A 27185-nucleotide genomic window follows, 5' to 3' on the forward strand; every position below is an offset into this window, starting at 1 on the left:
AGCCCCGCATCACTCTGTGCTGACAGTTCAGAGCCTGGAGCCTGCTTCGGATTCTGTATCTCCCTCTCTCTCTGACCCTCCCCTGCTCTTGCTCTGTCTCATTCTCTCTCTCAAAAAATAAATGAACATTAAAAAAATTTTTAAATATGTAAACAAATAAACAAACCCCTGTTTTGATGCTATCTCTCATACCCTCCACTGCTGGTACAATGGAGAGAGCTCCCAGCACCTAGAGGTGGGCAGAACCACAAAACTTAACCCCTTAGTGACTGGATAAATCAAGAGCCTCCTTGCCAAACCCACACTTAGCGGTGACTTGAATGAGAAATAAACATGTATTTTATTAACCTACTGAGGCATTGGGTAGCAAAATATTTTTTTTTAATTTTTGTTATTAACAGTGCAGCTATAATTTATTGAAGGTGTACTAACAGGCAATATAGATACTAAGTCTTCTACGTACATATTCATTTCTCACTATGAGGTAAGTATCAACTGCATTTTACAGGGGACACAACCAAGGGTCAGCGATCAATAATCTTTTCCTTCTCTAAACTATAGCATTTATAATCTGAAGGCTCTATTTGGTAATTAATTATGGATTACCTTATTATATATGTTGCATTAATAGGTTAAGCAGTTTTCACTCCTGGAGTTTAACTGGTTTTCCTCATCTGGATAGAGAGCTCCTAATAGGAAATGTAGGTCTTACATCTCTATATTTCATACATTGCTTCATCAATATAAAAATCAACAGATATATATTCTTTAGGTTACCAACTTATACATATAAATTATATAAAATATATCAAATTACATATATAACATATATGACATAAATGACATATATGTGACATATTATATATATGTGTGTGTGTGTGTTTGTTTGTTTGTTTGTTTATTTATTTATTTATGACATACACATTCTGTTTGGGCAGCAGGCCTCTTAACTAAACCTGACCAAGAAAATTCGCTCATTTGCAATGAAGAGTTACTTAATACATTTTGTACAGTGCCTGGTATACATTTGATGATCGATAAATGATTGCTTCCCCTCTCCTCTATCCCAACAGCTACTTCAAGTACAATCCTATGTTGCGAGAAGAAAACAAAGATGATCAGAAGAAAATGTTAAAATGGTAAGTAGAGGTTGACTTTAATTACAAAGAGTATTTTCCTATCAGGGAGGAAGACCGCCTAAAATGCTAGGAGCTAGAGCCAAATGAAGATCAATTGCCAGTTACAAGAGTATCTCATTTATGAAAATCTGTTCTAGGTGCCTGGGTGGCTCAATCAGTTAAGCATCAGACTCTTGATTTCGGCTCAGGTCATGATCTCACAGTTTGGGAGTTCGAGCCTGCATCGGGCTCCATTATGACAGTACACAGCCTGCTTGAGATTCTCTCTCCCTCTCTGTCTGCCCTGCCCCGGTGCACACGAGTTCGTTCTATCAAAATAAATAACTTAAAAAAAAAATCTGCTCGGGCACAACCTTCAGGAACACAAATTCTGGACAAGCCAAGGAGCAGTGCTCACAACCCCATTTCATTGCTTAGTGAGCTGCAGAATGGTGCCTGGGGACTCACCTTCTATCTGCTCAGTTACACAGGTCTGGCCACATGGGATTCCTTAGAGCCATGATATCATTATTTGCAGCAAAACACTAATGTGCCCTCCTACAGCTCCTACCGAATTTTTCATATTTTGTTAGAAAACAATATACAGTCATCTGAGGAAGATTTGTTCCTTCTGAAGCTGTTTGTTCCCATCCCTCATCTACCCACAGGACTCCATTTCCTACATAAGATATTATTAACATGATGCAGACACTAGCCTTCATATGGCGACATTGCACACTAACCACATATAGAACGTCCCTGACTTAACAATGTTTTGATTTAACGATTTTTCAACTTTACCGTGGTGCAAAAGTAATACAAATTCAGTAAAAAGCATACTTAGAATTTTGGAGTTGGATCTCTTCCCAGGCTGGCTATCTGTAGTGTGGCACTCTCTCGTGATGTCAGGCAGCAGCGGGGCCACAGCTCCTAGTCAGCCACTCGACCATGAGGGTCAACCACCTGCCCACCCATACACTTACAACCATCGCATACCCATAGAGTCATTCTGGTTTTCACTATCAGCACAGTAATCAATGAATTACATGAGATATTCAACATATTCTTATAAAACAGGCTTCGTGTTAGAGGACTTTGTGCAACTGTAGGCTCTCATAAGCACATTTAAGGTAGGCCAGGCTAAGCTATGATGTTAGGGAGGTTAGGTAGGTTTTTAAGTAATCTCTACGCCCAACTTGGGGCTCAAACTTACAACCTGGAGATCAAGAATCACACGCTCTACCGAATGAGACAGCCAGGTGTCCCCAGGTTAGGTGTTTTAAATGTATTTTTGACTTACAATATTGTCAACTTATGATGGGTTTATTGGGATATAACTCCGTTAATTAGTTGAGGAAGATCTGTATAGCAATTCTCTGATCTTTACATTCGCTAATTAATGTAAATATTTAAACTTTTCACTTAAATATCATGTTCCAAAACATCTCTCTTTGAAAAGTTCTGTTGAGAAGAAATGAACACAAATGTGGGTCAGTTACTTCATTTGGTATAACTAAAGTATACATTTGGTTTCCTTACTCCTGCTCGGTAAATAGTTGTAGTATTCAATTTTTGATGGGATGGACTTTTCCCTGGGTAGTTTTCCCTTTAACTTCGTAGTATCATCTTTAACAGTACGCAATAAGGTTAATGCTATAATCAGCTATTACGTCGGCACATACGACTTTAGCTGTTGTTCAAATATAGCAAGAGTATAGAACACCCAAGCTAGAAAAGTACAGGTCTGAAAATTAAACTCTGGGCAACAACTTCTTTTGAAAATAAATATGTTTTTTAAAAGTTTATCATTAATGCTGTTTTTAAAATAAAATTCTTTTTTTAAATACTGAATGAAAAAAGCCAATCTCAAAAAATCACATTTATGTAACATTCCCAAAATGACAAAATTATAGAGTTGGAGAACAGATTCGTGGTTGCCAGGAGTTAGGCATTGTGAGGCTAACGGAAATGACTATAACCATAAAAGGGTAGCATGACAGGGATTTCTGTGGTGATTGAATAGTTCTGTATCTTGATTACTGTAATGGTCATACAAATCTACACATGATATAAAATGACACAGAACTACACACATACTTTATACCAACATCATTTTTCTGGTTTTGATATTGTTAGGTAACATGTAATTGATGGGAAAAACTGGGTGAAGAGTAACCAGGACCTCTCTGAACTGTCTTCCCAACCTGTGAATCTTTAATTATTTCAAAATAAAACAAAACAAAACAAAACACCAAAACTAAACTAAGTATGTTAGATTAAAAACATATTTCACAGAATCATTTATGAAACCTGTAAGATTAAATAAAACTCAAGCCTATGCAATTATTTTATCATCTGATTTTCCATTTTGTATACAAACTACCCATGATCTTGATAAAAGCAAGGAAAGAGTAGAAATGGAATAGGTTTTATGATTGGTCTTGCTGTCAGGATGCTTGCTGTTCATGAGAACATGAGTAACATAGACCACTTAAGCAGCAACTATCTGCATGTCTTACAAAGGGCAGGTAATATATGATGTGCAAAAAACAAAAACATGCACTTAAAGGCTTATCTTAAAATCCATAAGACTTTGCCACTAAAAACAAAATAGAAAGCCAAAAAAAAAAAAAAAAAAAAAAAGAAAAGAAAAAGGTAGAAAGCCATGGAACAGCATACCTGAAGCCTTAAAAATAAAAAACAAATGTTATGATTTCTGTATGCTAATGAAGATCCCACTGTGCATATGATTATGTGTAATTTGCAAAATACATTATTAGACTTATATGATTACCAAACAAGAGATTTTTTTTTTTTTAGGTACACATGGCAATAGTTTCTACAATTCAAACATCTCTCTGGCTAAATTAATATAAATTGCTGCCACATACCAGTAATAAATAAGAGACAAAAAGAATTCCAGAAGGTGGGATGCAAATTAAACACAGCCAGTGTAAGTTCTTCTCACTTGAGCTTTAGACAGAAATCTTTTTATCACTGATTAAATGTAACATTCTGGGACAACATCAAAAACATGACTCCCCGATTCCATGTATCTCACACCTAAGCTGGCTCAACACTGGCTCATCATAACTCGGAATCTAAAGAGAGGTTGGCAGCACTTCATAAATACCTTCCTGTTCGCTCCTTTCTAGTGATGCAATCTGACCTACATTTCCAGTGCCCATTGAAACTTCATAGGAGGGGGAAGAGGAGAGTTTTTCATTTCTCCTACCCTCTGATTAACTAGGACAGCAAATGCCACTCAAGGGACTGCTACTGGGCAGAAGCAAAGGGGGGAAAAAGTCATGCCAGTAGGAAATTCCACAAGAGAACATTTAAAAATCCTGCATTCTCTGATTCTGCAAACAAACTGTCATGGCTTTACAAGATGACAGCAAAGAAGAGTTGCCCCACTTTACACCATAATCAGCCTAGAACACCAAGGGCTTTTATTTACTTCAGGCTCCCAGTGTGATGAAAATTAAACTTGAACTACAGACTCTCGTCCATGCAACTGTCTTTTTGTAAAAATAAGCTTTTAATTTTACAATGATGTTAAGTTTACAAATAGGGTGTAAAGACCATACAGAGTTCCTACATGCCCCACATCCTGTTTCCCCTATTGTTAACCTCTCCCATTAGTATGCTACATTTGCCACAACTAATGAACCAACACTGACATATCATTCTTAGCGGAGGTCCACATTTTATTCCAATTCCCTTAGTTTTTGCCTAATATCCATTTTCTGCTCCAGAATCCCATCCAGAATATCACATTACATTTAGTTGTCATATCTCTTTACTCCTCTTTGAAACCGGCAGTTTCTCAGACTCCTTTTCTGATTATCTTGACAGCAGTTTTGAGGAGTACTAGTTAGAAATTTTATAGAAAGTCTCAACTGTCCAATGGCTTTCTCATGGATTATAGGATTATCAGATTTGGGGAGGAAGACCACAGTAAAGTGCCATTTTAATTGCATCATATCAAGTGTACATTTATCACTCTTCATGTTACCTTGATCATCTGGCTGAGGTAGCGTTTGTCACGTTTCTCCACTGTAAAGGTTTATTTCCTCCCTTTCCCTACTATACGCTTCAGAAGGATGTCACTAAGTACAGCCCACATTTAGGGGATGGACAGTTATATTTTACCTCCTTTTGGGAGATTATTGCTAGAAATCATTGGAAATTCTTCTACATGGAAGATTATCTATTCTTTCCTATTTGCATACTTGGCCAATCATTTATTTACATCAGTATGGACACACAGATATTCCTTTTATATTAATATTTTATTTTTACTTGTTTATATATTTATTAGCACCATTACATTAGATATGTATATTGCATATTTCATTTGTATTTATTTTACATCTTGGGTTATAATTTAAAGTTATATTATTTAGTTGTTTAAATTGTCCTAGCTTTGACCCACTGGGAGCTCTTTTAGGCTCCTGTGTCCCTTTGACACACCCCATCAGGTACGTTGTGTGGTGTTTTTGTTTTTAATTGGTGTGTTTTGTTTTAGCACTTTCTTGCTTTCTGGCATCAGAAGATGCTCCAGGCTCATCTTGTTTATTCCCTGCCCCAGCCGTGGAATTAAGTCATGTCTGGTTCCTTTTATTGCTGAATGGATTTAGAAACCAAGGTCTGGGCAACTGGGTCTTATCATATAGTCTTTTAATGTTTGACTCTTTAAAATTTCTACGTAAACTACTTCTATAGTAAAGCAACAATTATCTTTTAAGTATCTTCCTTTTGTGGTATAATATGATAAATCATGACGATGCTCAGTAATCAAACTACCATCTGACTGGCCACCTTTCAGGTTTGATATGGACAACAAATGCCTTATGATAATCAAATTCCTCCAAAAAAAATTTTTTTTTCTGTTGTTAAGGGGGAAGAGAGAGGAAATCTAGATTTAAATGCAGCATGCTTGCTGTTCTAATCAAGAAGGTCTCCTCCTTTCTCCCCTCATTAACATTAAACAGTATGTCAACTCTTAATTACCTGAGCTAAAGGAAAATACAAATATCAGTTGGGTCTGGCTTTGAAATATATTAGTGAGGAGTTATGGCAGCAGCTACACCTTCCTATTTATGGTTTGTTTATTTTAATGTTACACAGTTTTTCTTCTTTGAAACTAAACTGATCCGCCCAACACAAGGACAGAACCAGGAGCTTCTGCAGCAGTGGGGGCACCTAGTGGGAAGCAAACAGATTTCTGAAGATAACTGTAGATAACTCTACAGACTGGAGTTAATCCCCTGCAACACACACAGGAAAATTCGACCTCAGACTCCAACCGTTTGTCTGTGTAAACAGGCAATGCTAATAAAATCTTTGGTGACCTCGGATTTGTTTTTTGTTTTTTTAGAAGAAAATAGGCTGGAGCCAGCCCCTAATACTGCTTTTCTCTGTCATCTTTTTCTCACTCATCTGACATTTATACTCAATCAACATTTCTTGAGCCTCTACTATGTACTAGGCAGCACATTATGCCTGGTGCTTCCAATTAATCCAATAGATTAGACAAACAATCAAGAGCCCTATTCCCATTTTTACCTCCCAGGAGAGCTGCTGAAATTGTTGGGAGATAAGTCAGGACTTTACAACGCTAAAGGTACAAAATGGTTTGAAGAAGCACATGGTTTAATGTCTACTTATAATGTTGATATCAACACCTTAGAAAGATCATAACTTCCTTATCTGTAAAAACAGATCTAAGCAAACCTACTTCACAGGGATATTGAATGGAAAGCACAGGCCTGGCATACACAATGGGTTCTGTAAGTATTAGTTCATGTTCACATTTTGCATTTCATCATAAACATACCCAGGAAACACTAGGACTGCACCAGTAAGGTGACTGGTTCACTGTCTTTTTTTTTTTTTTTTTTTTTTGGCAATTTTATTATCTTTGTAAACACTAAAATCACGATCTTTTAAAAATAAAAAATGTCTGTTCCTATGTCCAAGTCAACCTGTGTTTGATAAACAATGCACATTCATCGAGGAGGCATGGGCCAGAACGGACAGGAAACATGTATTAACAACAGCAGCTAACATTGTCTGAAAGCTTATTTTTGTGCCTGGCACTGTGTGGATGTTACACCAAAAGCCCACGAAGCAGACATTTTAATGAGCCCTAATTTCCAAATGAGAAACTGAGGCTATAGAGGTAAAGTAACCTGCGTGAGGTTGCCAGGCAATCTACCCTCACAGAAAAACAGCACCAAACAACAGAATTCTACCAAACAACTGAACATAAACATCCATTCCTTACCTCACGCTGCTAATTCCTTTTCAAACACTAGTGCTGGGTGCTACAGTGGAATGAAACCATCAGCTAAAATGCTTCCTTTGCTACAGAGATGCAAACTGGGAGAAGGGCTATAGACACTTTGGCCCCCAAAGGGGACTGCGAAGTGGGACTTCCCACTTCCAAAAGATTTTCAATACATAAAACTCATCAAGGTCTCCCTACAGAGTTTTACAGAAAGCAGCAACTCCCCGGCCTAGCCTGCAAGACTCTTCCCCCTGTGACCCCAGTTCTTGCCTTGGGACATTTGTACTACATTCTACTTCTGGATGGAGCTAACTTTTTTTTTTTAATGTTTATTTATTTTGAGAGAGAGAGAGAGAGAGAGAGCACTCCAGAGTGAGTGAAAGAATCCCAAGCAGGCTCCACTATGTTAGCACAGAGCCGGATAGGGGGTTTAATTCCACAAACCCTGAGATCATGACCTGAGCCAAAATCAACAGTCAGATGCTCAACTGGTGAGCTACCCAGGTGCCCCTGGACCCAGCTAACTTCTTCAGGACTCAGTTTAGAAGTCATGTACCCCTTCATATAAATGGGAGTAATCCCATACTCTGATTCCGTAAAACTGGTTTCAGTCCACTTCTTCATGAATGTCAATATCCTAAGAATGAGCATCCATACTACCCTGTATCAAAGACCTCCCTACAGGTTTTACCCCTAGGACAATCACATAGAGGTGTGGAGAAGAGCAATCAGTTTTTGTAATTAAACAGATCAGGATTTAAATCCTGTTTTCTATTTACAGTGACCTTAAGCAAGTCATTTCACCTCTATGATAAAGTTTAATTGAGGAGACAACACCAGCACAGTGCATAGCACATACTAAGTGCCATACTACAGATAAGAAATTGAAGTCTCAATTAGCAAGATACCACAAGTCACAGAGCTGATGAGTGGTAGCGGTCAAGGTTTAACGACAGTTCTTTTTCCTTCTTTCTACAATTCTTTATTGAGCACCATTATTAAACACCATGCTTGGACTGAAGCCATTGCTGTGAAAGAGACATGTAACCTGCTCTCAACGTACTTACATTCTGGTAATGAAGACACCCATCATTTACACTGATAAATGTGAAAGTGCTTGAGGAAGAAGAGCAAAGTGCCTGATTATATATGGGTTTTAGAACAAGTAATAAGATCCCTGAATTTTGTCTGGAAGGTCAGGTAAGACTTTGGTAAAGAGGCAGCATTTCAACTAGGACCAGGAGGCAGAAGAGACGTTCTTAGATGAGGGTGGAGCAGGCAACCTTGAAGCCAAGGGAATCTCAAGAGAAAAGACTGTCATAGTATGGTGTGTCTGAAGAACTAAAAGGCCAGAGCACCTGAGGCTAGAGATACAGGAGGAGCCAGATCAGAGGACCACAGAGGGACATGGTAAGGGTTTTCAACACCATCCGTCCTTGAAGCAATGGGAAACCACCAAAAGATTGGCTGCCTGTGATGAAACAGTATTAAAAGACTCACTCTGATCCCAGCTCCTTGAGCTCAGGGCCTTTTGGTATCTTTTTGTCATCTCTATTTCTAAAACATAGGAAGGTATAAACTTTTGGTAAGTTATTGTGAGCCATAGGAAAGATTCTCTGGTAAAGACCAGACTAAACCACTTCTCCCTCATTAATCCCACAGCTGATGCTTCTATTAAAGGACCTATCACTGATTACTACAGTTGGGTGTGGACCTCTTTTCACTGGTCTTAAATTCTGGAAAGCAAAGTAGGTATCTTATTTATCTTTTCATCTCTCAAAGCCACGTGCTCAATAAAGCCAAGGATCGAAACAGACCCTCTTTTAATAGCTTAAAATCCTTCTTATATTTCTAAATCAGCTGAGTAAGAATTTTGTTGCCAATTCATCTATGGTAAATAGATCTGAAGGGATAAAATGCAAGGATAAAAAAAAAGTTCCACTTTTACAGCTTAACTTGTTTTTATAAAGATTTTATTTTTAAGGGCGCCTACGTGGCTCAATCATTTAAGCAACCCACTCTTGGTTTCAACTCAGGTCATGATCTCATGGTTCATGGGTCTGAGTCCCACTCAGACTGTGCGGGTAGCACAGGAATGCTTCCTGTGCGGGTAGCACAGGGCCTGCTTGAGATTTTCTCTCTCTCCCTCCCTCTCTCTCTGCCCCTCCCCTGCTCGTGCATGTACTCTCCTTCTCTCTCAAAATAAACTCAAAAAAGATTTAAAGAAATATTTTATTTTTAAGTAAACTCTACACCCATGGGGTCTTGAACCCACAACCCCAAGATCAAGAGTTGCGTGCTCTGAGTGAGCCAGCTAGGCACCCCCGCAGCTTAACTTTAACAATAAAAACCCATTTCACCAATGTGTGACCAGAAGTATACTTTTTATATTTTAGGATAAATCACTTGTACAGTTCACATGCATTATTTTTTTTTAATCTTACTTTAATTTTAACCAAAACCAAAATGCCCCAGGAGAAGGTCTTTCAGTGATTTTCCAATTCTTCCGAGAATTGTTCAGATTAGAATATTTAATTACTCTGATAAGAGTAGGGTAACTGTTTGGACTCTATTAAAAGATAGAACTTAGTCATAATCAATAGCTCATATGCTTCATGGTTTATTTGGGGATTTCAGGAGGTGAGAATGGTGAGCCAGCAGGATGAAATCACGAGTATGAATATGCCTAGGGTGTGCTAGTAACTCTCCATAGGCCACCACTCTGGCCCAGCTCAATGCACCAAAGACTTGACGTCTATGGGTAGCATCACTGGGTTAATACAGGCAGGCCTTGGGGCGCCCGGGGGGGCTCAGTCGGTTGAGCGTCCGACTTTGGCTCAGGTCGTGATCTCACAGTTTGTGAGTTCGAGCCCCGCATCAGGCTCTGTGCTGACCGCTTGCTCAGAGCCTGGAACCTGCTTCAGATTCTGTGTCTCCTTCTCTCTCTGCCCCTCCCCCGCTCACGCTTTGACTCACTCTGTTTCTCAAAAATAAATCAATGTAAAAAAAAAAAAATACAGGCAGGCCTCCAGGTGAGTTTGGCCAATGGAAGGCACTGAAAGATCAAAGAGGGAGGAAAGAAAGTGGAGGAGGGGAGCACTGCTTTCTTATTCCCTCTGCTCTGGGCTACAGATTCAGGCAGTGGCTGAAACCCTCCGGGGCTATAGCTCCTGCCAGACAGCGTCACAACCCCCGCCCCCTGCCGTGGCTCCAGGTCTCTCGCCAGACTTCAGTAAAGCTACCTCTTCTCTTTGCTCCTTTGGATCTAATAGTGATAATGGTTTTCTGTTGCTATTAGTTCCTGGGTGACAGGAACCGTATGTTACCCTTAACATTCCTCTGAAAATAATCCTTTCATTAGTCCTCAGAACCATCTGAATGGGCTCAGTTTCCTGCCAGACCTAAGAATTCAAACTATAGACTTGCAAAACCAGCAATCTCCCTCCTTAGCATATAGCAGTTATCATCACAATGGTTATTCATCTCCCAAAGCAACACCTTCAGACCTAGCCTGACTTCTAAGCTCTTACAATGCTCCAGCAGAAATGACACCTTTTAGGGGCGCCTGGGTGGCTCAGTCAGTTGCGCGTCTGACTTCGTCTGACTTCGGCTCAGGTCCTGATCTCATCGCTCGTGAGTTCGAGCCCCACGTCGGTCTCTAAGCTGACAGCTCAGAGCCTGGAGCCTGCTTTGGATGCTGTGCCTCTCTCTCTCTGCCCCTCCCACTTTCTCTCTCTGTCTCAAAAATAAACAAACATTAAAAAAAAAAAAAAGAAATGACACCTTTTAAACTGGTCAGTACAGGAGAACACTGGAGGGTGCTCTTGAAAGACAGCTGGCAGAATGGAGAGCCCAACGCAATTCTCTAGGCAGGAGTCTGTTACGTGTCAAGAAGAAAACATTTGACGAAGAGATGCTACTTCCTCCTACTTCTCCCTGGGTTTCCTCTCACTAAGGGCTTGGAGTCAAAGTCAGCATTGTATTTTCACACAGACCACCAAGAAGTTGTATCACTGCCTGGGGAAATCGTCCTGCGGGGTACCTCACTTTGCTGGTTTCTCCCACCTGAGGATCTGCTTACCACTAGGCCAAGGCACACAGAAAGGGAGCCAACCATCTTGTATTACTAGCCACTCGCCCATGAGCTTTCCTTCTTTCGCTCTTTCATCCCGGGATAAATCTTTCTTCTACACTAAGGCAAAAGATGAGCAAGTTGAGAAAATTCTAATTGTTCAGCCTTGCCTGTCTCTTTAACAGATCTGACCAGATTAGCACTTTTCTTTTCCACAGGAGAGGACTGGCATATGCTTATACCATAATCTGCTCTGAGCTCCTTCGGATTCTTCTTTTATCAAGGCGACCGGATTTGAGGTTAGATGTTAATTGAAATCACCTGGGAATATCTAAACAAAGTTGCTTTTTTTTTTTAAGTTTATTTATTTTGAGAGAGAGAGAGAGAAAAGTGCAAGCAGGGTAGGAGCAGAGAGAGAGGGAGAATCCCAAACAGACTCTGCGCTGCCAGCACAGAGCCTGATGTGGGGCTCCCACTCACGAACCGTTGAGATCATGACCTTAGCTGAACTCAAGAGTAGGACGCTTAACTGACTGAGCCACACAGATGCCCCTCACCTGGTAGTATCTAAACACTCCACCTTGTTTTCACTTAGTACAAGTAACCTATATTTCTGAATATTGGGACATTTTTTTGAACAAGAGTTGATTTAAAGAATTCTTCTAGGGGGCTGATAAGAATTGATGTGGCTTCTTTAACAAGCGACCCCACCAAGAACTCCAAATGTCTCCCGCTGCAACCAGTAGACATTCAGAGTTAACATAGAAGAGTTGCTAAGATAAAGACACAGGCAGACAGACAGTAGTCTGCAGAAAAGATGCTCTGCCTCACTTCAGCCAAGCCTAGTCAAGCCTAGTCAAGCGGCAAGATAGCTCTCTTCTCCCACCTTGGGGTGCAGGGGAGAAGCCTCTCTCTCCTGCCTTGGGCAACACCTAAGAGGCAGTGAGATTAACAAAACTTGATTCCCACTACATATCCATTCCTATCACTCATTAATTACCCTTACTTATAAACATTCATTCCAAAGGATATTTAATTGGGAAACTCTATAACCAGCTGGGTGGATCTACATCAAATATTAATAGTGGTATCTTTGGGTAGTGGAACTGTGAGTAACTGTTATTTCCTTCTGTGCCTGTGAAGTTTTCTAATTTTTCTACAAATACCTATTTTTTCTTAGTTGTTCTAAGAGGGGGTTAACTCAAACACTTGATTTTTGCAATCAGGAAAAAGTTACTAACCAAAAACCCTGCAAACATTCAAATATTTCAGTTTTCCACGAGAACCAGATTTATGTAATTATTTTACGGAATTCTTAAAACTCAAAATCAAAATCATATTTTTTAGCTTTTGTGTATTTTAAGATTTTCAATACTATACTTTATAACTTTTGTTTTAAAATAAGAAACCAGGGGTGCTTCGGTGGCTTAGTCAGTTGACTGTCCCACTCTTGATTTCAGCTCAGGTCATGATCCCAGGGTCGTGGGATTGAGCCCCACGTTGTGCTCTGCCCTGGAGTGTGGTGCCTGCTTGGGATTCTCTCCCTCTCCCTCTACTCCTCTCCCCCTCTCGCGCTCCCTCTCCCTCAATAAAATAAAACCATTCAAAATGTGAAAAACAAATGCTAAACTGGATTCAGCATGTAATTTTTATCCAGGACATATCACCACCTTCACTGAGATCATGTAGGCTCTTTTCATACTCTAAAGTACTAACACAGATTAAAAAAAGGGGGGGGGGGGGACTGTTTCTCTCTGTAAATACACCACTCAGATAATATCATATGTAGTTATATGGTTAAGAGACTACAGATACAAAGAGTGGCATTTCTTCCACTACAAATGCTAGCCAATAAAAATTTTCCAGTCTACAGCTGATTAATACTTGATACCTGGTCTATGGAAAGGAAAGCTAATCATTGCTGGCTGTTAGCTAAATCAACAGACACACTAAGAAAACTGTGTCCTATCACATCATGACTGCTGTTTACCATGCAAACGGATTTTTCAGTTTAGCTCCATCATTGTTCTAAACAGAAAACTGGAATACTATCTTTTCTAGGAGCTACTGTTCTCATAATCTATAATAACTAAACACATATTACTCACTGTCTTGTAGTGATGAAATATATTCACACAGAATCTCAAAAACCATAAACATTTTTACTAGCTTCAGGAAGCTAGTAAATTTGAACAAGTGATTCCTTTTAAACTGTCCTAATGTAATGGCAAATGGTCTCTTTTCTAACTTCGATTTCCAAATGATTTATAGTTGTAAGTACCAGAACAATAATAATCAACAGGATGGGTAGTGGAGGGAGTAGCAAATGGAGTCTTAAATATCTCCTTTCAAAGCAGCTAAGACGAGCTATGTTCCAAAACACTAAAAATGTCTTTGTGTTCAGAATGTTAAAACTTAAACACAGCAGTGAACAAAATATAAAGAGACGAAAAGTATGCATTTTTCAATGAAGAACTTCGTAGGCACTCTTTTCAGGATTAAGTTCAAGGATTCTAAAGGTTCAAAATACCTGCAAAAATGAGGCAAACTAGAAATGCAAGAGAAAAAAAGTCTCTGACTAGTGTTAACATGTTTAGAAGCTGTAGAAATCAGCACCTGAAACAAATCAGGAAAAGAGCATTTAAAAACTAGTGTTAAATGTCAGGACAAGGTTCTAGAAGCTACGGAGAAAGTCTTAAGATGTGTCTATTTACAAAAAGTTCTGGCCAAATAAGAACCACCACATTACCACTATGACCGTGTTAATGGTGCAAACTACAGTGACACCTTACAAGCAAGGGGAAAGGGCCTAACATACAACCGTATTGTTAACAGAACACTGTCTAGAGACCCTAATTAAACAAAAGTGTCAAGTACTCCTCTCAAAATCACTCGTAGTGGTGGGCCTGAACAGCAGAAAACAGAGCAGACCGTTTAAAAGCAGAGTCCAGGGGCTGGGAAGACAAGGGACTACACCACAAGGTGGTAATTACACCGTGGTAAAATAAAAAAGGCCAGACTGAAGGGCTCCAAGAGGTACTTCAAAACCAGCTAATCTAAACGTGGCAAGAAGAGGTGGGACAAATCAGCTTCTCAACGGACTGTGGGGAAATAAAACACACTGGTCCTCCACGTCAAGAATAAACGAAAGGGAACTACCTGCATCACACACCAATGTCCCCACAGTAATAAAGGCCAAACATATATTCACTTAGCTCCAATTTATCCCCAAAACTTGAGAAACCACAAGAGAGGCTTCTTGAACAGTCCTCAGCAAAGGCATGAGTAGTCACACCTCGGTTTTCCTGCCAACAGTCCTTTGTTGCAGGGGAAATGGCTCACCTTTCCTAAAACCATATGCTTAGATGAAAAATAGGGAAAATATGTTTTTCTGACTTCAAATGGTTATTAAACAAAATAGGAATATATATGTATATATATTTGATACATGTATATTTGATACATATGAGTGTATATATATGTGTGTGTTTGAAAATGCTCTGAATAAAAATCACACTGCATTTGCACATTTTACTGCTAGAAACATAGTTTAACTTCTACGCTAAAGGCTATACAGATGCAGGTTGTTCCTTCAGCCCATAAGACCTAAATGTTTATTTGTAAGACCTAAAATGTTTATTTGTGGGGCACCTGGCTGGCTGAGTCGGTTGAGCATCTGACTTCCGCTCAGGTCATGATCTTGTGATTCGTGAGTACAAGCCCCAACTCAGGCCAGCTGCTGTCAACGCAGAGCCCGCTTCAGATCCTCTGTCCCTCTCTATCTGCCCCTCCCCCGCTTGTGCTCTCTCAAAAATAAATAAAACATTAAAAAAAATAGTTTAAATAACAAAAAAATAAAACGCTTATTTTTAAGTAGCAAGGTTACAATGACAGCCAGTAGACACCTGGAGAAGACAGAAAAAGAAAAGCAGGGCAGTATGGGGAACATTTAGTGCAGGAGCCAATAATTACATTTATCTGTATCCTAAGGGGATCACTATGCACTAGGTAAAAATGTTCCTAACAAGAACCCTGTAACCAATAAGTGGTCAAATTACAGTTCGTATGATTTTCTTTTAAAAACCAGGGAAATGATAGAAAAGATGACTATGCAAAAAATGGATAAATTTGTTATTGCTCTTAGAATGATAAGCACTTATTACTAGCAGAAATGGAAATAGATGGTGAAGAGTCACAAAAGTACTTCTCAAACTGGGGTTTAAGAACCTTCAGAGGCATGTGGGGTTGGGAGGGAAAGGGGTGAACCAGAGGTCATGAAGGGGTTGCAAATAGATGTGTTTAATAATGCACAAAGCGGCTCATACAAATGTTCAGACAGTAGACATCTGTGGGTTCTATCAACTTTGCATTCACTCCCCTGCTGGGGAACACCGCCACGCCCCCCAAAAACACCACCACCAGCAGGTAGTTTCTTGGTGAAGCAGGAACCAAGGCACCTTCCAGGATCCGGTCTGATCTCTCCGTAGAGAATGTAGTTAAAAAGAGTTAGACACGTTAATAAGTCCAGCACCCTGAGAAGACTGTCCACTGAGGCCTGCTGGTTCTCTATTGTCAATTAGAAGAGCTACACCACATCCTTCGAATAACCTCCTTTTTTGCTTCTAGTAGCCCGATTTTGTTTCTACTACTTACAATGGAAGACCTTTAACCGATCAGCCATGATTTTCTGTCTAGGAGAGTCTATTTTCTCAAAGATTTGGGGGGTAAAATGTAATTTGACAAGTAATTTTAAACTATTAGTTTTATGACAAAAACAAAGGGATGTTACCATGGAGTAGGCTACAGAATTCATGTAAAATTTTGAGATATTGGATTTTGCTTTTGAGATTTTTAAAGATATGCTTCTTCCCCCCTCCTCCCTCTCCCTCTCTCCCAGGAAAGTTTCTTTAGCAATGGATTTAAGAAGCACTGATCCAGGGAAAACCTTCCTTAACTTTTAGGATCTGCCTCTAACTTCTTAAAGATCTAGGACAAGTTACTTAACCTCCCTAAGGCTCACTTATCACAACTTTAAAATGGGAGTAATAATAGTACCTATCTCATAGAGGCGTTAGTTATCCTAAGAGATAACACAGGGAAGCACTTAACACTGTGCTTCACAGCAGAGTTTGTCAGTCATGGCTAACAAGGGCTAATGTACAAAAGCCAGGTGCATACTGTTTGCAAAGATGGCCACAACAATACCCCCACCCCGCTCCTGCAGTCAGCATGACCTGTCATATGTACTCTGCAGCATCTCCCATCAAAAGGTGGTGCCTACTTTCAACTCTTGGCTCCGGACTGGGCTTGTGGCTTTCCTTGATCAACAGAATGTGGCAGAGTGACCCTGTGGGACTTCTAAGCCTAGGCCTCAAGTAGCGTTGCAGCTCTCACCTTCTTGAAACATAACATCTCCACGTGACGGTATTTACCTGGTCTTAGCTGCTAGGTCATGTGGTGGTCAGATGAGCTGTCCCAGCTAGATGCCTAGACCTAGAGATTCCCTAGACTAGCTCTGACTGGAGCCTTCAGAGGGCAGCAGCCACATTAGTGACCTCAGGCCCAACAAGAGCAGCAGCATAACTGCCCTACCCTAATTCTGTGTAAATGGTCATTATTTTAAGCCACAAAGTTTTGGAGTGGATTCTTCTTAGTCTACAATACATAACTGATATGTATACTTAGTGAATTACCATAGTATTTCTAAATTTTTTTATTCTACTCATTTCCTAAAATTCCCTACAAACAAACCCAAAGCCCCTATCTTTGCAAATAAGTATGTCACAGCCTGCTGTGGTTGTACTTCTCATTCTTCATCACCAGGTCAATGTTTCTAATTTCACAGAAACATTGAAATATATCTCAGAACTTGGGGGTTTAGGGTGGAAAGTAAAACATACCCCCAAACCAAAATAACTTAAGTGAAAATAAAGTGAAAATTTTCTAAAATTATCACAGGTACACCACAAGGATGCAGGTGCAAACATAGTTGAGCTAAAAATGAAGTAACTGGCTGAAAGAAAAAAAAAATGAAACAAAAATGCTCTGATTCATTCAATAATAGAAATCAAAACAGACTCTCCCTTCTAACAGTTTTTGTGCCTGGCATTTTCTTCAATATGCTTTATTATTATTATTTTAATGTTTATTTTTGAGAGGGGGAGCATGATTGGGGGAGGGGGAGAGAGAGAGAGGGAGGCAGAGAATCAGAAGCAGGTTCGCGCTGTCGGTGCAAAGCCTAATGCGGGGCTCCAACTCACGATCCATGACATCATGACCTGAGCCAAAGCCGACGCTCAACTGACTAAGCCACCCAGGTGCTCCTCCTTCCATATACTTTAAAGATGACCAAAACCTTCTTTTATTTTTTTTTTTAAACGTTTATTTATTTTTGGGACAGAGAGAGACAGAGCATGAACGGGGGAGGGGCAGAGAGAGAGGGAGACACAGAAATCGAAGCAGGCTCCAGGCTCTGAGCTGTCAGCACAGAGCCCGACGCAGGGCTTGAACTCACAGACTGTGAGCCGAACTCAGACGCTTGACTGACTGAGTGAGCCACACAGGCGCCCCCCAAAACCTTCTTTTAAAGGTTTGTCACTATGCATTGTCAACAGGAAGGAAATGCTTACTTTAGGTCACTATCCATTCAACAAATATTTATGGAGTACCACGTCTAAGCTAGTGAGCTGTTAGCCCCTGAACAACTTGATAGTGGACAGAGACAGCACGGGTAAAGGGAGCATGACGTGACTAGGCTGAACCTCGATCACACTCCTGTCTTGGTCAAGGTACCCGCTCTGGTTAGAGGGTTTAGGCTGGTGAATGTGGCAAACAAGGCTCTGCCCTCATGCAAGCATGCCTCTAGAAGGAGGGAAATATTAGCAGCTGACATTATCATCACCGATACTATCACTGTCATTACCATTGTTACCATGTACCTTTAACCATCCCACCACTTCTTCCTCCTTAATGACTGCTAAGTATCTGGCCCTCTACTAACCACTTGCTGCCTTCAATCTTCACAACAACTTACCAAGGTATTGCCTGCATTTCCATTCATTCATCCGTTCATTTGTTCATTCATTCAGTAAGCTCTACATCCAACGGGGCTTGAACTCGTGACCCTGAGATCAAGAGTTGCATGCGTGCTCTACCGAGGGAGCCAGCCAGGCGCCCCTGTATTGCCAACATCTTACATATGAGGAGACTGAGGCCCTAAATGGAGAAAAGTAACACAGATAGTAAGTAGTGAAGCTCAGGTTTTAAATGCTACACTATACTGCCTCCGTACACACAAATTACTTATGATATTACAGGAATTTCAACAGCGGGAGAATCTTTCACAAGAAATGAGGCACAATGTACTATCATGCAAATGTGTTCAGTAAGTTTCTTCTGAAAACTGTTATTTAATTCTGTATGGATTTTTTTCTGTCCTATTAGAAAGGTCTGGAAAACATTCTTATTAGCAAAATAGAAAGCATTGAAAAAAAAACAGAAAACATTTTTAAGATATATGAGAAAGCGTATTTCACATCTAACACAACACACACTATGAAGGGAACTGGTCAAGACAGTTCAATTAGCCACAAATAGATATTTTCATTGCTATATTTATTCTTCAGTATCTTTATTATTTTTCCTGATTATAAAAGCAAATGCTACATGAGAAAAATGTATTTTTTTAAAACACCCACAATCTTATTACCTAGAGTTAACAAATTCCCATTATTTGGGATATATCCTTTCAGATACTTCCTTTTAAGTTTCTATACACGGGGTTTTGTCCACCTTAAGAAATCATACGTTAATAACAAAAAAATTCACGTGTTACACATATTCTCATACTACCCTCTTTTTCCTAAACATCATTCTACGTCAATGAATATCGGCCTGCATCATCTTTTTTCTTTTAAGATTTTATTTTTAAGTAATCTCTACCCCAACATGGGGCTCAAACTCACGCCGAGATCAAGAGTTGCACGCTCTACTGAGTAAGACAGCCAGACACCCCTTGCATCATCCCTTTTAATTTTTTTTTTTTTAACGTTTATTTATTTTTGAGACAGAGACAGAGACAGAGCATGAATGGGGGAGGGACAGAGAGAGACACAGAATCGGAAGCAGGCTCCAGGCTCTGAGCCATCAGCCCAGAGCCCGACGCGGGGCTCAAACTCACGGACCAGGAGATAGTGACCTGAGCTGAAGTCGGACGCTTAACCAACCGAGCCACCCAGGCGCCCCGCATCATCCCTTTTAAAGACTGCACAGTATTTCACTGCATGGTTAGGTCCTGATAGACTTAATCAGTCCTTTCACAAGCATTTGGCTTACTTTCTATGTTTTGCTATTATTACTATTTTTTTAATTTTCTATTGTTTATTTTTTGAGAGAGAGAAAGAGAGAAAGAGCATGAGCAGGGAGGGGCAGAGAGAGAGGGAGACACAAAATCCGAAGCAGGTTGAGCCGTCAGCAGAGAGCCCAACGAGGGGCTCCAACCCAGGAACTGAAAGATCATGACCTGAGGGGAAGTCCGACGCTTAACCTAGTGAGCCACCCAGGCGCCCCCTATGTTTTGCTATTATTAAAAAATGGGGCAATGAGCAGTCTAGCACACACACCTATGTACATTTGACCGTTTCTTTAAGATAAATTTCTAGATGTGGACTTGCCATTTTAGGACTTTGAATGCATATTGCCTAAATTGTCATCCAAAAAATATGTACCAAATTTGCCTTTAAAAAAAAAAAAAAAAAAAAGGAGGGGCGCCTGGGTGGCTCAGTTGGTTAAGCTTCTGACTTAGGTTCAGGTCATGATCTCACGGTTCGTGGGTTCGAGCCCCGCATCAGGCTCTGTGCTGGCAGCTCAGAGCCTGGAGCCTGCTTCGGATTCTGTGTCTCCCTCTCTCCTCCCCTCCACTGCTCACGCTCTGTCTCTCTCTCAAAAATAAACAAACATTAAAAAAAAAATTTATAAAAAAAAAAAAAAAGGAAACCCTTGGGCACCTGGGTGGTTCCATCGGTTGAGCATCCGACTTCGGCTCAGGTCATGATCTCATGGTTCATGAGTTCAGGCCCCTCATCGGGCTCTGTGCTGACAGCTCAGAGCCTGGAGCCTGCTTCAGATTCTGTCTCCCTTTCTCTGCCCCCCATCCCCACTTACACTCTGACTCTCTCTCAAAAATAAACACTTTTTGAAAACTAAAAAAAGAAACACTTAAATTCTAAGAGCAATAACATATTTTACTACTATCTAGATTAAATGGCAAAATATTTTAAAAACTGCATCTTATCTTTAAATATCTAAAATATTGGTGCATAACTGATATTACATTCAGTTTATATTTGGAGGGGGGAATTCTAAATTGCCCAGTAACTTCTAGTGGTTTTATTTTTAGCATAATGTTGTTGTTTTGAAAAGTTAAACTCCAAAAAAAAACATAGTTGAGGCAAAACAAGCAAATTAGTGGAGAATATTAAAAGGCAGAAAGGGAGGCAAAATATAAATGAATTAGTTACAGCAATTACCAGGTCACCAAATCCGCATCCCATACAATGACCAAGAGAGAAGGGTCAAGAGAGAGAAAAAGGGAAACTAAAAGCAGCAGCCCTCAGTGTTGCAGCGATGGCCGGATGAAATTACACACAGACATATACATCTACATGCTCTGTACACATCAATCCTGGAGCTAGTCTCCAGAGGTTAGAGCACAAGAGGAATCTTTGTGTGCTTTAGTTAACCAAACATCATACAGAAAGGAGGTGGGGGAGTCCACATACAGATTTCCTTAAGGTAAGAGCGTCTAGTCAGCAGATTGATGGCCTAGTATATTAGTTACATCCGCCAGGACAAGGGGACAACAGGAACTTGAAGCATAAGACAGCTCCAAAGGCACTGATTCCTCTCAAAACCATCACACAGGACAGGGGTCAAACATCAAGACCTATGGAAAGCTGGGCAAGGTAAGAACATTTTTAACAATACATAAAACTTACTGGTGATATAGTAATATACTGCTAAGAAGGGATAGGGCGCCTGGGTGGCTCAGTCGGTTAAGCGTCTGACTTCAGCTCAAGTCATGAGCTCACACTCCGTGAGTTTGAGCCCCACGTCCAGCTCTGTGCTGACAGCTCAGAGCCTGGAGCCTGCTTCAGATTCTGTGTCTCCCTCTCTCTCTGCCCCTCCCCTGCTCATGCTCCGTCTCTCTCTGTCTCAAAAGTAAATAAAAACATTAAAAAAAAATTTTTTTTTTAAAAGGGAAAGCCACACACTGTAACTGAGAACATCTAACCTGACGGAGTTTCATCCTGATAGAGGAAGACAGGGGCCTTAGGTAATGCGGCCATACCAAAAGCATAGAATACTTAAGGCAAATGACACTGTGTGCAGGCAGGGGTGGGGGCAGGGGGTAGCTTGATGATGCCACAAACCTATAGGACTTAGGAGTCTAACATTCTTCTAGGCAAGGGGTCAGCAAACCACGGGCTATAGGTCAAATCTACCCACTGTCTGTACACACCATGAGCCCAGAATGGCTTTTACATTTTTAAATGATTGAAAAAATAAAAACATATTTCATGGCACATAAAAATTATATGAAATTCAAATGTCAGTGTCCATAAAGTTTTGGTGGAACACAGCCATGGCCATTTGCTTATGTCTCTGGCTGCTTTCTAGATACACTGATAGAGTTGAGCAGGTATGACAGAGAGGATGGGGGTAGGAGAGGTGGCTGACAAACTGGAAAATGGCCTTTATAGAAAGTTTGCTGACCTCTGTTCTAGGCCATAAAACCATGTAGTTTTTTAATGGATCACAGCTCCAAACCTGTGCCTGCTTGTCGGCTTGGCCCCTAAAATACCCAGCATTTAGACATAACCTGCCAGCCTAACAGAGAATGCAACCCCACTGTTAAGAACAGCAGACAGGTCCTGTAGATGCTGGGGCACCTGGCCATGGTAACCAGAAAGATTTGAAAGGCTTTAATGAGTTGGAATTAGGATGGTCCCTAAAGGTTTACACGGGAGTATTTTGAAAAACCATATTAGCTTTTCCTTTGAAAGACAAGAATGAAATCAGCCTCAAGATGCCTAGTACCTTTAAGATTTATACTAGGGGCCTCGGGCTGAGCAAAGCCTTTTGCTTTTATTATCTCATTTAATGGTCACCTCCTCCTGACTCAAAGAGGCTGGATGGCTCAAGCTGAACACAGCCAGAAAGCTTAGGAAATGGGAGTCAAACCCCATCACAGCTTGTGTCCATACCACTACCCTCACTTGAAAGCAGGAGGCATGAAGGCTCACCACGAATAAATGAAAGGAAAAGACCACAGAAACAGTGGAAGCAAGTACGCTCTTATAGCCATGAGCATTGTAAGTATTTTAATCACATCTGTCTTCTAACTAATAACACCTTCTCTTCTTTCAGTGTTTAGAGATAGGAAAATATAATTCAGTTCTTCCAGACTCCTTTCCCTGGTGAGAAACATCAATGCAGGTACCCAGTTGTGGAGCCATTTTAAAGACGTCAGAATTAGGCAGCCAAACTTATAGGTGTAATTTCCACTCATGAAGTCCCTGGAACACCTGTGAGGGTCCGTGTCAGGAGCAGAGGAGCAAACATTTTCAGAGGCAATGGACTAGAAAGTACATGGGCAGTTTCTTAGTTTAGATTTTTCATTCAAATTACAAATGAAGAGAAAAAGTTAAGCGGAATCTTACACAAGGAGACAGCTATGATATTGGTGGGCTGGCACTGTTTCTTTCTGCCCAGCACTCGTGTCCTCAATTTCACCAATCACCATCATCTTCCCTCAACCTTCCCCCGGACCTCTACAAGAGAAGGACCACTTAATCCAAACTCATTTTTGAAAACCTAATTTTTGAAAGATGTTTCAATTTGTTAATATTTTCATCATACTTTGAGAAATAATATAGATCATTACCACATACCATGTTTAGACACATTCATTCATTCATTCATTCATTCAGGTGTTTATTAGTGTTACCTGCGCCTAGCTTCCAAGTCCTTCATACGGGCCAAGTGAGGGATTCAGAGTTTTTTACACAGGAAACTTCATGCCAGCCTTCCCATACCTCTACCGCATAGGCTTTACCCAGATGAGGAGCTGGACGGTCAGGTAGGTTTCTTAGCCACACTGAATGAAAGAACCCAGATCTGAACTTATATCTGTCTGATGAGAGACTGTTTTTCCCATCACGCTCTGCTCAGAATGCTTACCTTCCAGTCACGTTTCAGATTTGCTGGACAGCAATAAGAAAGTGGAGCTGGGCGAACCATTTGCTTCAAGGGCTGGTTGTCAAGATCAAATCTCTGCTTATTGACCATCAGTCTATCTGGTCTAAACTTTTAAATATAATTTTAAAACAGGGGCACTTAGGTGGCTCAGTCAGTGAAGTATCCTACTCTCGAATGCGGCTCAGGTCATGGTCTCACAGCTCATGGGCTCGAGCCCCACATCAAGCTCTGCCCTGACAGTGCAGAGCCTGCATGGGATTCCTCTCTCTTGTCCCTCCCCTGCTTACACGTGCACATGCTCTCTCTCCCCCATTCTCTCGCTCTCAAAAATAAATAAATAAACTTAAAAAAATAAAAAGAGCCACAACGCACCCAGGAAGAGCATGTCAAGCCCTTTATGTGTGTGAATGGTTTATCAACTAACAGGCAATGCTTTCCTGTGGCAACAAAGTGGGAAGTGTTTTTGTACCTCTAAGACCACTTGACTAGACCCAAGACAACTTTAAACATCAAGTACTGCGCACAAAGACCTACATTTTCTTTTTTTCCTTTCAAGGATTATTCTCCCATTTTATTGAATAAAAACATACAACTCTAACATTTTGGGGCCCTGGACCTCTTTTATAACACAACCACAGACCTTCTCCCTAGAAAGGCACACACACACACACAAAAAGTTTTGGTCACAACTATAGGAAATTCAGGAATCTCTTGAAGTCAATTCATGGGTCCCTAGAGGTCCAAAGACCTCATGACAACCCGTATTCTAAAAGCATACTGCAGGAGCACCTGGGTGGCTCAGTTGGGCAAGCGTCTGACTAAAGCTCAGGTCATGATCTCACGGTTTGTGGGTTTGAGCCCTGTGTCGGGCTCTGTGCTGACAGCTCGGAGCCTGGAGCCTGCTTCGGATTCTGTGTCCCCTCTCTCTCTGCCCCTCCCCTGCTCACGCTCTCTCTCTCTTTCTCTCTCAAAAAAAAATAAACTTAAAAAAATAAAAATAATAAAAAATAAAAGCATACTGCAGAAATGCCTACATCATTTCATAAGACCAGGGTAAAGACCTTATAGCCAGCTCTCTCATCATCCTTTATAATTTCAGAAGGCTAATAACAAATGAACACTCAAACAAACTTCCACAGGTAGACTCCCATATTCTCCAAGAAACCAGCAATCTAAGGACTTGAATAAAATCACCAAATCTAAAGTCATATAAATTCAAAGTCCAAATCGGTTTTGTTAGAGCTTAGAATCTGTTACTTCTTTCTGCCCACAAAGATTTCCTTATAAAAGAAACAGCAGTATGGCCTAGAGCTTAGTCCTTCCTACTTTAACACTCGTGAGCATATTAAGATATAATTACATGAAAAAAGACTACTTCTAAATTACTAAAACATGTCCTTTTACTACACATATGAATAAAGTCAATTAAGAGAATTCACAAATGTTCATTTGCAAGACAAATTATGTGGTAGGCAAGCAGACTTTAAACATTTCATAAAGGCTCAAATTTTGACGTGTTTCCAACCAGGTGGGTCAAGAGCTTTCAGAAATGTTTAGTTGTAGGTATACCTCAAACTTTAAAGTCTTTCAAATGTCTCTTGGTCTTACTGCTTTATAAAATTTCTAGCACTGTCCGACATATTTTTAGTTACAAAATGAAGTTATAAAAGTGGCCAGAACTCCACCTGTGAATACCAGATAAAAATTTAAGTTACAAGGGGCAGTGATACTCTCCTATCAACAGCACCAAAGATTATTTTAAATAACTTAAGATACTGTTTCAAAATCATTATTTGATAACATGAAGTAACAAGCTGCTTACACAGAACATCATTTCACCCCTCCACAATGATCTTTTAAACAGTAATGACCCTCACCAAAATGCAATTGGGATGTATAATCAAGTGACACTTTCAATGTACAGTTTGTAGTCCTAAGATCTAAAGTAAGTCTTGCTTTGGTTAGAATATGTTCTCTCCTTCTAAAACCAAGAAAATGAACACAGCCTGAGGCCCGTGCACACACAGCGGTTAAGTCAGTATTATTTTAAGGCCAGGGGAGGCTTTTCACCCTAGCGGAGGTCAAGTTATACCTCACAACCTTCAAAGTAATCTTTTTTTCCTTTGTGCCAAAAGTCGAAGGTGCTAATTCTTGAGAACAAGGTTTTAGAGCATTATTAGAGTTTCGACTTCCTATATGTGAATAAAATTTTACATATACGGATCTCCAGCTAGGGATTAAACACACTTCACTGCCATACATTTGCATTTACAGCTCTCCCTCTTCGGAAGAACGGAGACAAAACAGGGAGAATGAACCCAAGTTTCCAAAGAACCAAAAACAACCAAATCCAACCCACACAACTGCCTCAGCCCGGATGTGAAAGAGGCAGGGTACTTGGGGGGGGGGGGGGGGGGCGGGCGGTGGCAGGAAAACTGGAAAATAACTTCACGCTCAAGAAGATACCAAACCTGGGTTAAAACTCACACACGCTCCTTCTGCCAAAGTGAATCTCCCCCGCTGGAAATCAAATCAGCTGTACTGGTTCTGGTTTCCTCCAGCCTCTCCCCACCTAAATGTTGCCATTTACGAGAAACTCATCGAAGTTGAATCAAAGTGACTTTTGGGAAGAGATGCCAATATGATCTACAGAGTGCTCCGGAAATGTGTAACTCTACACACGAGGCAACGTTACTCCTTGGGCACCAACACCCACCCCCCCGCAACTTCACTTTCAACTTCCCCTTAAGATGCGGACAATCACAGAGACTTTTTTTTTTTTAAATCGGAGAGAGCATTAAATAAAGCACCGCATCCAGGTCACCGATGGCCTCCCGGCGCCCCGGGGGGTCCGCGGGCACCGCGCTCCCCGGCCGCTCCGCCAACTCCTCCCGGAGGTCTCCCAAGTTTCTCTTTCCCCCCCTCCGCGAGCACCCGCCTGAGCCCGGAGGGAAGGGGGCGGCCCCAGGCGCCGGAACCGAGCGACTTGGAACCCTGGGCCTTTGCGGCTCGCCGGCCGCGCCCGGCGCAAGTGCCCGCGTTCGAGACCCCGGGCGCGTGTGGGCGCCAACTTCGCGGGGACCCTCGCGGCGTGCCCCCGCGGCGCCCCTAGTCCTGCGCCTCCCGGGCCAGCCGGGGCCGGGCGTCCCCGCCACCCTCCCCGCCCCACGGCGGAGCGAGCCCACCCCCAGCTGCGGCAGCCGGGATGCGGCGGCGGGGAGGGGAGGGGGGCGGCGGTCCCCTTCCCCGGGAAGGCGCGGGGACCCGGAGCCGGGTGGCCCGCAGCCCCCGAAGCCCCCGGCGGGCGGCCGAGCGAGCTCACCTGGCGGCGGCCTCCGGGGCGGCCTCTGGGCGTGGGCCGGGCGGGGGCGGCAGGGGGGGCGGCGGGGGCCGGGGCTGTAGCCGGGGCCGCCGCCGCCCGCCGGCCTCGCCCCCCACACGC

At 41.4% G+C, this 27185-nt stretch overlaps 1 protein-coding gene across 8 annotated transcripts in view; it reads right to left on the bottom strand.

Annotated features, from left to right (window-relative positions):
- The window catches only part of ATXN7 (ataxin 7), a 141502-nt gene extending 114423 nt beyond the window's left edge, over nt 1-27079 (bottom strand). For 5 of the 8 annotated variants that reach the window (XM_053219122.1, XM_053219123.1, XM_053219116.1 and 2 more), the window contains exons 1-2: nt 23206-27077; nt 18519-18700 (exon numbers count right to left, since the gene is read on the bottom strand). The gene's annotated coding sequence lies outside the window, so the exon portion shown is untranslated. Of the gene's footprint in view, nt 1-606; nt 690-18518; nt 19565-23205 lie in introns of those variants that run through there. The other 3 variants (XM_053219118.1, XM_053219128.1, XM_053219117.1) reach the window with 3 other exon arrangements.
- Nucleotides 27080-27185: the final 106 nt, after the last annotated feature.

The sequence above is a fragment of the Acinonyx jubatus genome, chromosome A2 (assembly GCF_027475565.1).
Source record: "Acinonyx jubatus isolate Ajub_Pintada_27869175 chromosome A2, VMU_Ajub_asm_v1.0, whole genome shotgun sequence".
In the NCBI taxonomy this organism is placed as follows: Eukaryota; Metazoa; Chordata; class Mammalia; order Carnivora; family Felidae; genus Acinonyx; species Acinonyx jubatus.